At 42.5% G+C, this 13,089-nt stretch overlaps 1 protein-coding gene across 8 annotated transcripts in view; it reads right to left on the bottom strand.

Moving 5' to 3' along the window:
• Window positions 1–13,089, bottom strand: part of LRRC4C (leucine rich repeat containing 4C) — a 1,436,015-nt gene that overhangs the window by 186,664 nt on the left and 1,236,262 nt on the right. For 4 of the 8 annotated variants that reach the window (XM_056132100.1, XM_056132113.1, XM_056132107.1 and 1 more), the window contains exon 1: window positions 6,645–7,049. The exons of the other annotated variants lie outside the window; for them this stretch is intronic. The gene's annotated coding sequence lies outside the window, so the exon portion shown is untranslated. Of the gene's footprint in view, window positions 1–6,644; window positions 7,050–13,089 lie in introns of those variants that run through there. 8 annotated transcript variants of the gene reach the window in all.

The raw sequence follows: 13,089 nt of genomic DNA, 5'->3' as shown, positions 1-13,089 counted from the left end.
GGGCATTTGGTGAGATTACCAAAGATGGATAAAATTCGGCAAGTCTATATTTAACCAAAGTATCTGGTTACAAGTTTTCTTTCAGAAAGCAGGAAAGGAAAACTGTAGACATTTCTATTCCAGTGAAGGGGGTGGAAGAGTTAGAATAGAGGTGACCTAGGAAAGGTGGTAGAGGGTCTTGGAAACTTGCGGGGCTGACTGGCACCCTTATACATCAATACCAGATACATTAAGACTACTGTTACCATGCTTCCTAGATTATAATTAAAATAAGATAAAAACTTGAGATTGAGATTATCAGATTGAATATAGGTTGAATAATGACTGAGTTACCATGTTTGTTACCAAGTCCAATAGCATGTTTGAATTTCCTGATGTATACGTTAGATCCTACATGTAAACTCCTACTTACCACTCCACACTTAGTTGTGAAATAACCTTAATAAAACAATTTAATTAGGCATCTTGTCTTTTACTCCCACTAGGGAGGACATTTACTAGGTATGAACCTAGTGCCTATTTAATACCAGATGCTCAGTAGTGATAGTAACTTCGATTTTATAAAAGTATTTCCATAACTTTATACATGTTCAAGGCTTCCAATAAGCACAGAAAGTTCATGCTAAAGTTAGAATAAAATTTAACTTATTTAAGTGCATCATCATTTTTAGACTTTCTTTAAAATCTGATGGACATACAAAAATGTTATTAAAATATTACCAATTTTGGGGGTCTAGAGAGATACCACAGAGGGTAGGGCGTTTGCCTTGCACGCGGCCTACCCGGGTTAGATTCCCAGTATCCCACATGGTCCCCCAAGCACCGCCAGGAGTAATTCCTGAGTGCAGAGCCAGGAGTAACTGCTGTACATCACTGGGTGTGACCCAAAAAGCAAAAATAAATAAATATAAAATATTACCAATTTTCATAGCAAATCTGATAAAATACCTTGATTTTTTGTACTTAAATGTAAAGTAACACATTCATAGACTTTTCATGTTTCTATTTTTATGGAAGACAACCAAGAATTTCAATGAATAGAAAGTGAGATAGCATTTATTGAGTACTGATCATGTGCCAAGCACTTAGAAATCTTAATTAATACTCCAAAAATAGCGGCAAGGAAAATAATTTCCATTTCTATGGTGGAGAAAAACAAGACAAAATCTAGTTCAGTGGCTACTTAGGACCCTCCTCACCCTGCTAGCTAATAGATGGCAAAACAAAGTTTCTGGAATTCAATACTTATCTACTCTAAATAGAATTCTACTTCCCTTACAAATCTTCTAGCAATTTTTGTCCAACATATCTGCCACTGTAGCAATGTTTCCATCTTTCAGACTGAACTCTGTGCTGTTGTCCTTATTTCAACAATTATTATCCTGAGATTAGGTGTTGTAGATTTTAGTACCAAGTAATCCTAATTTCTTTGGTTGTCATTTTGAATTCAGAATCCCCAAATAATCATGCTTGAAGGATCCTTGGTTTTCACCTCTAGTTGACAGAAGAGAATATATGATTGACCATAGGGATATGGAGTGAGTCAAACAAACTGTTTGGTCATATTAGCAATTAAAAATAAGAAAAAGTCACTGCATCATCATACTTTCAGACCTGTCTTTTTCCAGCATAAGCAAGTCACTAAATGGTGCATAATATCTATGCAAGCATATTTACATCTCACATATCCTTACACAGATAGATTTTATTATCAATATACTTGCTATGTATTTTGAGATCTTTGGAAGAAATATCAATTGAAGAAATATATACTTCATGCACACTATTTGTCAGACTCTCTTCTAAGATCCTGAGGAAAGGCCAAAGAACAAATAAAAGAATCCCAGAGAAGGTTACAAATATAGTTCTTATTTCAGCCACAGACACACACACACACACACACACACACGCATATACACACATACACACACACAAAAAATACAGACCAACTGAATTTCAATTGTTAAATTTCAATCTGTGCAAAGACACAGAATCCTTAGAGGAAAATAAAGGCATTTAAGCTCCTTGGAGAGTCTCCCATGACACCACTTATGAATCAATATTTTATGCCCATATTATGAAATATTTGACAATCTAATGAAGGTTTACATGAACACAGTAGCTATTTCCTACAACTCACAAAGTAGGTCTCATTGTTTCCTGAGGGAATGGCATTTGCTAACTTCTTTCCAAAAATGCTTTAAAAGTATAGAACATTACAAAAAAAATGGTTATATCTGTGTGTATTATTTTAACTTTGATCTTGTCTCTTCATCTCTCCTTTCTCATATAAAAGAAATCCATAACAACAAGAACAACTTCCCTCAAACAAGACCTATCTGTTTTTTGCACATTGAATTATCTAAATTACAATCCATGACACCCAACTTAAATGTCCATTTATTTCATGCCTGATGTGCATGACGGCTGGGATCTGATTCTTCTTCATAACAGCCAGTTCCATGTGGTTGCTATTACCTCTGTTTTATGGAGTCACAAACAGGCCCAGGAAAGTTAACTGGCACATGTAATACATGTGACCCACTACAGAGCTGAGTGTTGAAATTCACTTAAAATGACAGAGTCCCAGTTTACTGAAATTTACAGTCATGTTTATAAAGCACATGGAAACATAAAATTCACAAAAGATAAGAATAGATGATCCCTTTATAGATCACTCCTTCAATAGATATTACCTTGCTTACTTTAAAATCTGGAGAAATGGTTATTTTTAGGATGCGCTTCTAAAATCCACATGGGTTTCAAATTATTGCCTTGGTTGAAAAGGGAAGAGGGCAACTCCTTATGACAGATATAGGGTCAAGATTCACTATTTAATTAAAACTGAAGAATGCTGAGCTGAGTCTGTGGTAAAAGCACGTGCTTTGCACTTCCCATGCATGAGATCCAGGTTCAATCCTGCCACTGGGAGGGAAAAAAAAAAGAAAAAAAAAACTTTTCCCCTTAAAAGGAGAATACATCTCTGGAAGCATATTGAGAAAATGGACATAACATAGAGCTGCTGTTGTAGAGGATGAAATTATGAGCCATAACCAGGACTAACTGCCTCAGAAAACCACAAACAAGTTATGGTTGGAAGAGTTGCACCTGCCAACAATAAAATGCATGTGTCCACATAAAATTCTCTTGATCCCATATATCCCCACATCTCTTAATTTTGTCATGAATGAAGGTGTTTTACACACACAGCATATATTATGACCACAAAGATTGTGAATCCAAACTGTAAACCTGTGAACATTAGTATCAGTAATGAGATTTTCAGACCATCTAATTTAATCAGGCAATTGTCTACAAATCCATCCTTATTTTGTTCATTCCAGATATAATGTACTAGGACGTTAAAACTCTACTGTAACATACAAGAGCTATCTTATGCAACTATTAGAACAAAATTACAAGCAACAGAATAGCATAATTTTCTCTCTAGAATTTCATTTGATATTATTTTTGCTGGAATTTATTTTCTACAATTTCAGGAGAAAGATTATCATCTCCAGTATGTATTTTGAGGTAGTATTTTACATAGAAAAAATCCGCAGTTAATTCATCTAGATGAAATCTAAAAGGAAATATATGACTACTACTCTAAGGTCAGTTGCATATTCCCTAATTTTCAACTGAATTGAAGGCGCTAGAACTTTTAATGTTGTGGAGCAGCCTGTATATATTCTCAGGGATTTAATCTAAATCAGTCCAAGAATAACCACAATGAACAACCATCCTTAGAGGTGTATTAATATTGGGGCTGTGAATAACATGGCTTTTAAGTCAGAATAATTCAGTGCATTAGATATTATCTTTGCAACCCACAGATAAGAAAATCGAGAACCAGGGAAATTAAAGCCATTTTCCACAAAGGCACTGCCATTCCAGATTTGAAAAAAGAAAACTATTTGAAGAGATTTACTTGGAAATGTATATAAAATAGCCATGTTCTGGACCTGTGGTCCTAGTCTAAATCTCAGCATCCAATTACCTACTCATAAAGTCACTAACTCTGCCTCAGAAATAAACTCACAAGGTAAATGTCCTGGTCTACTATAACCATTAAATTATCATCAGTCTATGAAGAAAAGCCGGACCAACTCTCGCAAACCCACGGCACTAAGCCTCAAACTGAGCAAAGTATCTCTCATAGCAGTGAGCATGAAGTGATTCACCAGCTAGGAAAATACTGTCATCCTGAGATGCCTATCACCCCCAGATCTACAGGACACGTTTCAGGGAAGTGGAGGTGGATGGGTGGGATGGCACCCTCTTAACATATCCCACAATTTTAACATATCCCCATTTCTCAGTCTCTCCTCACTCCCTCCCCTTCCCACCTCCCTTCTCTCTCTCTCTTAAGAAAAGTTTCTAAGTGTGGAGGATACTGAATGCAGCATGGCAACAGAAAGGAGCATCATGCCCTATGAGGTCCAAGAAACGTAGCAGTGAAGATATTTTGGTGTCATGAGAGAAAAGGGCGGGGAGAAGCTCCGTGGATTGACAGAGCCAAGTGTCATGCCTGGTTGGAATGCCCATGCAAAGTCCTAAATTGGAATTAGTACTAGTAGGCAGTCAACCCCTCCAGGGGACGTAGTCTGCCCTCCCTTTCTTGCTGCTGTGTTGTTGTTTGTTGTTGCTGTGACTGGTGCTAAATCCCAACTAAATCTAACTTGAGTCAATATGTGATGTAAGCGGTGACTTAACTGGAGTCAAGGAAAGGGAAGCAAACAAGCAAATATAAGAACATGCAGAGACTGGTAATAAATCCAGAAGCTTACTGAGTGCTGGTGGCGGCAGGGAGGGCACTGGGGTGGGGTGGGGGATGCCCTGTACGATTATTTTCATAGGCTGGTGAATTTACTGCCTGAACTGGGTCCCAACAGGAAACATGTGCCCAGCAAAATAAATTAAAGAAGTGCTCAGCTGTAGGCTAGTTTAGTTAAGGAGTAATGAAAAGGATAAGAATAGATGATGGGAGCGAAAGAACAGACCCACATGCTTTTAGCAGCGTGTTTCTGGTTTCTATTATCACCTCTCTAATATAAATCTAACTCCACGCTTCTTTAATGACTCTCTAGGGGCCACTACTCACTGGATTAAATGCGCCCATCGCTAAGAAGGGACAGTCCCAGGGGACTGCCACTCATCATGCCCTTTGAGGTATGCCATAGTCACAGATCTTATTATTTTTAAATAATATTAAAAGCAGGGTTATCTAAGCTATTTTTTAAAAAAAAAAAACTAAAACAGGATGGATATGAGTGAAGAAGCTAGACAGACCATACAGAACTGGCATGGTATTTTTATTTCAAGCACTCAGGAAAGGTAGTTTCCTTTGACCCTTTTAAGCAAGAAAAAAAAAATAGAAGCTACAGGGGCACAAGTGACCAGGGCATGAATAGCTGATCCCTGTCCAGTCTGCATGCCCAACTGACTTTGATCAGCTTTCCTGAGACTTGTGTGAGTCACCTGTCTTTTAGAGCTTGGCTCTTATCCAAAGAGTTAGAGCTTCTCCAGGCCTCAGTTCCTTTATTTATTGGCATGAGATCTCTGAGGAGTCTTCTGGCTCTAAAGTTCTATGAGTCTATGATTCTGATAGGAGGCCCCAGAGAGGAATAGAGAGAAGGGTGAAGGAGAGTTCTGCTGAAAAACAAACACAACACATTAAACAGGCCATCAAGAAGAAAGAAGGAAAAAGATGGAAAGAGGAGTGATCTCACAAGCCGGGAGACCTCCAAACCTTTCCTGTCTGCTCTAGTCTTTAAGGACTAACTCCCCCTTTCAAGGCAAAGATGGCCCAGGGCACATAGTGGCACCTTCTCTAGCCCCTTTATCCAAGTTACCAGTGAACAACTGGATTCTCTCTTTATTTTTAATAAGTGTCATTAGAGAGGTTTCAGGCATGACCCAAGCAAACAACCCCAGCCACCTCTAATCTAAATGCAACCTCCTTGTTACTAAGAAGTGGTGAGCTAGGGAGGTGGAGCTGAAGGGAAGTGGGTCCTCCTCTCCTTTCAGTCCGGGTGTGAATCTAGGAAATCCAGGATCACCTTTGAGCATGTGTATTGGATAGCGGGAGCAAAGTACAGCTAGCTCCCCCTGCCACTTCCTCCCAACCATCACCTCCTTAATTCACCCACCCACCAGAAGCCATCCCGTCTCTGCTGGGTTGATTTTCCTATTTCTGTCTAAATACATTCTGCTGCTCTGCAGTGTCAGGTTAGATAATGAAATTTACAGTGGGTCCCTTTGCTTTCCAATGGTGAAGCATTTATGTATCCAACTCCTGAGCTGCCAACCAACTTCCATGCATTCTAGAGTGTCAATCACAGACCGCAAGCACCCTACACTGCAGCGGCTTTCTTTGGGGAGATTTCTTTTTTTTACCCCCTGGTGAACATTTGCAAAGACATTTGCACAGGATACTGACAACCTGCATCACAGCACAGCGCTTTCTCAGGGTGCACAGCCCGAGGGAGCAAATGCGTGGGCCATCATCTTCCTAATTTTCTGCACCCCCCTCCCCAACTGCTCGGGGTTTTAAAAATCGCACTAACCCGGGAAGAGGGGAACCCAGAGCCAGTTCATGGACATTTTCTTCACCAACAAATAAGAAAATAAGGATCACTCACTGTATTTCAGACTGCTGACAGCAACATCCAGATGGAAATCCAGGTGGTTAAGAACTAGCAAAAACGCAAGATCTTGACACCAAAAAAAAGAAAGACAAGAAGAGGAGAGAAAAAAGAGGTTGATGAAGAAAAATCCCACCGCAATTATCCGTCAATTTTAGTCAACATAGGCACACATCCAACGGGGCTCTGCTGTTTTCTCTGCCCCAATCAAAGCCTCTTTCTGCCGCGGTCAACTTTTCTTCTCCGATATTTCTTTAAGGATGTATTATTAATTTCCTCTCTTCTTGTGGGAAATTCGAAAAGAAGAGAAAACACCACCACATCAGGTCTTTACTTTTTTTTTGTAAAAAAAAAAAAAAGCCCGAAACTTTTCATTCCAAAAATAGATCCTGGTCTTAGTTTCTCGGTTTGAGAAAAAAAGGAGCACACTTTTCCTCCGTGGATCCTCGCTTTCCTCCTCCGAGCATCCTTTTTTTTTCTTTTTTTTCTTTTTAGGGAAAGGGGCAGCTGTTTTAGGATTATTTATTGATGTCAGAACACACCAACCCCCGCGGGTCTGACACGGGTTTATTTCATTTCTCAATGTTCCCTGTGTGCACATCTACACATCCGTGTTAAGATCCAGCTCTCCCAAGAAAAAGCTTCCTTCTTCTTTCTCACGATCAGTTTCTCCACGGCGTTCGCTCCCCAGAGGGAGCTGCGTCCTGCATCCTTCATTTTTGCAAGGCACCCAACCGCCACCGCCACCCTCCCCCCCCACCAAAAAAAAAAGTCTCCTTTTACATCGTCGATTCTTCTCCCCAGTCTCCTCCTCCTCCACCACCACCAACACCACCACCACCACCACCACCACCACCACCACCACAAGCGGCACCCCCCGCGAGGAACTGGGGGATCAACTCCCCCCACTCGCCACCCTTCCAGCCGGCCCCTTCTCCAAAGATCTGATTAGATTTCTCATCACAACCCAGTGCGCAATTGGATTTTTTGATTTCAGCCACCTTCCCCTTCTCCCTCCAAACTCCCAGTTAGCTCCCGACTCCTTCCCTCCACCGCCTCTGCAATTTCATAATCTCACGTTAAACGGAGTGCGGGGGGCTGGTGGGGGGGGGGGGAGACGGGGGCGGGCGCGGGGGCGGAGGTAGTGGAGGAAAATTTCAAGGCTCCATCAGCTGTCAAAAAGAAACCCATTCCACCACCCCACACACACCCGTTACTTTTCCTCTTTCTCTCTCCCTCTCTCTCTCTCTCCTTTTTTTTTCTCCTTCTCTTCTGCTTCCTCGGGCTCGGGGGTGGCTTTCCTGGCCTCTGTCCCCGCCCCCAACCCGGACCCGGGTCGGTCCGGATCCTCCAGGTGCTGCCGAACTCGGCGATCGGAGCCGCCGGGATCACGGGGGAGACGCGTGACGCGGTCCCTCGCCGGTGGCCCGTGCCATCCCCCGGGTCCCCAACTCCTCCATCGGCGGGCAACGGATCCGGGTGGAGGGGGACCGGGGAGGGGGGGGGCGGGAGAGCAGCCGCGGCGGAAGAAGTTCAAATAGGGCTTCCCCCCCCTTTTTTTTTCTTTTTTCTTTTTTTTTTTTTAATTTCCAAGGGGGCGGGGGAGGCCGAAGCGAGGAGAGGAGGAGATGATGGAGGGCGGGCCAACGGGGGTGGTCGCCAAATTTGAAAATAATAATAAATGGATCCGGGTAAAAAAAGAAAATGAAAAAAAAATAGGTGATGGAACGAAGGAGATAGGAAAAGGGAGAGAAGAAGAAAATTTAAAAAGAGAGAGAGAGAGAGAGAGAGAGAGATCAAATCCCTAATCGCTGGCTCCTCGCATCCTTCTCGAAGGAGGAAACTGCAGCTTTGATCTCATTCCCAGCTGCGTCGGGGATGAGGGGTGGGTGGGTGGGTGGTGAGGGGGGGGGAGCCACAAGTTGGTTCCTCCGCGCGCAGACCGTCGCGACGCCGCCGGGTCCCCCGCGGGGAGCAGCGTCCTCCGGAGCGCACCTGCTCCGCGCCGTCCTTAGCGCCTTCGGCCGGGCTCGCGGCTCCGGGGCCGGCCGCACGCCCGCTCCCCCTGCCATCCACTTGGGCTGCAACTCTCTCTTCTTCCTCCCTCTGCACCCCTTCGTCTCCCCTGCTTTCCCCACCGCCACCGGCGACCCGAGAAACAGATGCGCTCCCGGTGCCCGCGGCGGGTCCTGCCAGTCTAAGGCGTTCTCGCTCACTCTCCTCTTTCTCTCTCTCTCTCTCTCTCTCTCTCTCTCTCTCTCTCTGTGCCACCCCAGCCACACTCAAGGGTCCTAGTTCCCACCCACCCCACCCACCCCCGCAATCTTTTTCTCAGACTGCAGTCCCCCTGGCTTTCCTCTGCCCCTCTTTTCCTTTTTCCCCCCTTTCCTTTTTTTTTTTTTTTTTCTCTTTCTCTGCTTGTGATCAGTAAAATACAATTACCCAATTACCTCCCATCATCTTAGCACTGATTGGTCAATTGCATTAACGCTTGAAGTCGGGGAAAACCGGAGCCGGGCACCTCTGCGGCGTGACGCTGCTGCCACCTGGAGGGCTCCGTCGGCACTGCAGCGTTTCCCAGCCACCCCCCCCCCCCACCCTCCTCCCACCCCCCCTCCCCACGCCGGGAGGTGAGTAAGAGGCAAAGGAACTCAGAGGTATGTGGGAGAAGTTGTCATTTCCCGCCCCCATCCCCCCTCTCTCTTTTTTTTCTCTTTTTCCCTATAAGCCCTACCCATTTGCGTCCTGCAAAGAGAGGCCTTTGAGCTCCCGAGGGAAAAGACACGGGAACTCGAATCCCTACTGAAATGTCACCCACTCTGTCTTGGCCACCCCACCAAGCAGTTGCTTTCTTTCTGATTGCCAGGTGAGGGGCTCCGGCCTTAGCCCAGCAAGCAGGCTGGTCACAAGGTAAGGATGAACACCGGCGGCACCATTATTACCCACGAAGGGGTCGATGAGAAAAGAATCTCGCAGTGGCTGAAACAACTGCTAGGGAGGGCGCTTGTGGTCCAGCAGGATAATCTCACCAGGAAAAAATCGCTGTGAAGCAGAGATAGGAGCCTTCAGCCTAGGCAGCGTTGCAGTAAATTGGCCTGTTCAGTGTGTACAAGACATCCAGGACAGCTTGACAACTCAATTCTAACATCCCTTGCTCCTGAATGGTTTTTATTTTTTTTTTCCGTCAAACTCCTGTTGGGGTAGAGGGGGGCACGTTTCAGCTTCACTGTGCCTCCTTAGAAGGATGAAGGGAAGTAATTGTCATGATTTTAATATTACTGGATCTGGGTGACTCTCTCTCTCCATTTTAGATTTACCTTGAGGCCCTTAATATGAGTGTCACCAGGCATTACATAGTGACCAGAAGCTGTAGTTATTTCGTTTATGTCACTCAGATATGTGACTTTGAAAGAGAGAAAGAATGAGAGATGATAATTTAAATTAAAAAGCGGTGTCTGCTGGAGGACAAAGACAAATGTTTCTCTGTTTCAAGCTCCATCAAATGGGTGATATTTATGTTTATTTCCGTTAGTTTTGAGAGATCAGAATGTGTACCTGACTTTAAAAGTTTTAAATTGAATAAACTGTAATGAGAAGTGGCATTCGACCAAAAGAAGTCGCAAATTTTACTGAGAGAATATCAGACACATGCCCAATTTCACACCAAATATTCCTTTTTAGAATTACCTTTATAGCACATAAATGTCTCCTTTTTTAGAGTCAAAAGAAAGAAATGTATATCTCTACAATTTTAGGCTACTGTTTAACCCTAACATATATTTCAGATGTCAAAATCTGCAAAGACATAAGCCATTCTATTCATATGGAATGTGATTTATTATAATGTGTCCAGTCTTTGGAGACCTTAGACATAGTTATTAATTGTATCAAAATGGGAATTCACTGAGGGGGTATGGCATAGCTTCTGTTTTTAAATGAATGCCGTATTGATTGATCCAAAACACTAGTGGGCCTTTGACTAACTTTAATATTCCTTTTGAAGTGCCTACCCTTATATGTCAATTACAGTTCATCAACCAATAAACCACTAGAAAGTACTTTCACCAACTGCTCTTGATGGCTTCAAAGAATAGTTTAGATCTAAAGTAAGCCAGAAATCATTTAAAATAATGGAGGAAAGAAAGTTTAGGGACTTTGACAGCCAGGGAAAGGCCAATGATTTGTTTTTCAAAGCTGTTAATTAGCTACCTACCCAACATCTTTAAAGGCTTTCAGAATGAATTAATCTATCAAACAAAGCTGCAAGAAAGGGTCATTGGTATTTAGGCAAAAGGAAAAGCCAGAAGACTTCAATGCTTGTTTGCCTTCCTATCTAGGAACTATAATTTCCTTCCCTTTATTACTTACGCCTGCACACTATAATGACCTTGAGTTTGTCATCTGATTTATGTATCAATTCAGATTCAATCAGCATTAACTGGACAATGCCTATGGTATATTTTTTGTTGGCTTCTCATATGAACTGTGTTAAAAAATAAAAATGAAAAAAAAAGTTTAGGAAAGTTTTAGGAGCATGTAATTGGTGAAAGACATACCTAAATTTTGAACCCTAGATCTACTCATCTCTAATCATTCCAGTTTCACGTGTGTCAGACTGTCATGAGCGCTATCAGAAGAGGGTTTTAATTCTGTGGCCGAATAAATTGCCACCCTTTTCCACATCTGTTACAAAATGACCCAATGCAACGAGAATAGTAGTTAACTAGGAATCAGGTTACTGTCACAAAAATACATGTACAAAATGATTGTTAAATAATGACATAGGGGCCGGAACAATAGTACAGTGAGTAGGGCATTTGCCTTGCACACAGTTGACCTAGATTCGATCCCTGTATCCCATATGGTCCTCCAAGCACTATATTAAGGAGCAATTCCTGAATGCAGAGCCAGGCGTAGTAACCCCTGAGCATTCTGGGTATGACCCAAAAAGCAATAAAATAAAATAAATAATCACATAAATATCAAAGTTTATTCAGTAGAAAATGCCACGTGCTCTCAATTATGACAAGGTATGGACTCAAGAAAATTTCTTGTTTTAGAGGAAAAGCTCTACCTCTGGAGTGATAGCACAGCAGGTAAGACATTTGCCTTGCACGCAGATGACCCGGGTTCGATTTCTCCGCCCCTCTCGGAGAGCCTGGCAAGCAACTGAGAGTATCCCGCCCGCACGGCACGGCAGAGCCTGGCAAGCTCCCCCATGGCATATTCCATATGCCAAACACAGTAACAACAAGTCTCACAATGGAGATGTTACTGGTGCCTGCTCAAACAAATCGATGAACAATGGGAGAACAGTGCTACAGGACAGTGCTACAGAGGAAACCACTTGCTCTTAAACTCTGTATTAAAGGAGATGTTTGTCCAAAAAGCAATGTGTCTCTTAGCCTGTCCCACTTCCCTTCAGTTACCAAGCATGGGCAGGATGAGTACCATTAAAATGAGATTACAAGGCCAGGGAAATGGTTCTAAGGCCTGAAGTGCGTGCTCACTATGCAGAGGTTCTACTTTGATCCCCAACACCACACTGCACCTTAAGTACTACTGGGAGTGGCCTCCAGACCCCTTGAGTACAGCATATAGAACCCCACCCCCTAAAAATACACTTCAAAAAATAAAATAAAATAACAATGAGATGATCCGAGAACTAGATTTGGCCCTTGATTTATCAAGAAACTTCACCTACAAATTCTTTTTTTTTTAATTTTGCTTTATGGGTCATAGTCGGAAATGCACAGGGGTTATGCCTGACTCTGTGCTCAGGAATCACCCCTGGCGGTGCTCAGGGTACCATATGGGATGCTGGGAATCGAACCTGGGTCTGCCACGTGCAAGGCAAATGCCCTACCTGCTGTGCTATTGCCCCAGCCCCCAAATTCTTCATATAAGTTGATTCAAGGCAAAACACCATCCCAATGTAAAAATTCTTCAAGGAGAGCTAATCAGTTTTTATAGATTTTCTTTTTAAAATTTCTAAAATTTGTAATTTTGCAAATTACAGATTATGTTCTCAGAAAGACAAGGGAGAATTCCTACTCTGGACCTTGCATGGGATTCAGTGCCCTGTACATTCTGGAAAGAGTTATGCCCTTTCATTTCTAATACTATTCTGGGACAGTGAATCATATAGTATAATTTTCTCAAGCATTCAATAGTCCTACATAATGATGTATGAATTAACGTCCTTAGATCAACTAATTTATAAAGTGACATTAGTGAAGAAATGTGATATTTAGTGCTGAAGGGGACTAGACTCAGCCACCACAAAATATGCCATAATGCCTAAGGTTTATTTTAAGCCATTCTTAAAGAAACAGCTGACATAGGAAGAACTCTGAAAAGAGGTTGGTTAACCTTTTAAAAGATTAAATAATTTTCAATTGATTTAATATTGGTTTGTACGAGGAGGTATGTACGAATTATA

The sequence above is a fragment of the Sorex fumeus genome, unplaced genomic scaffold (genome assembly GCF_029834395.1).
Source record: "Sorex fumeus unplaced genomic scaffold, SorFum_2.1 ptg000007l, whole genome shotgun sequence".
Taxonomy (NCBI): Eukaryota; Metazoa; Chordata; class Mammalia; order Eulipotyphla; family Soricidae; genus Sorex; species Sorex fumeus.
Note: the sequence above shows the minus strand (reverse complement) of the source record. Positions and strands in the feature narration are given on the sequence as shown.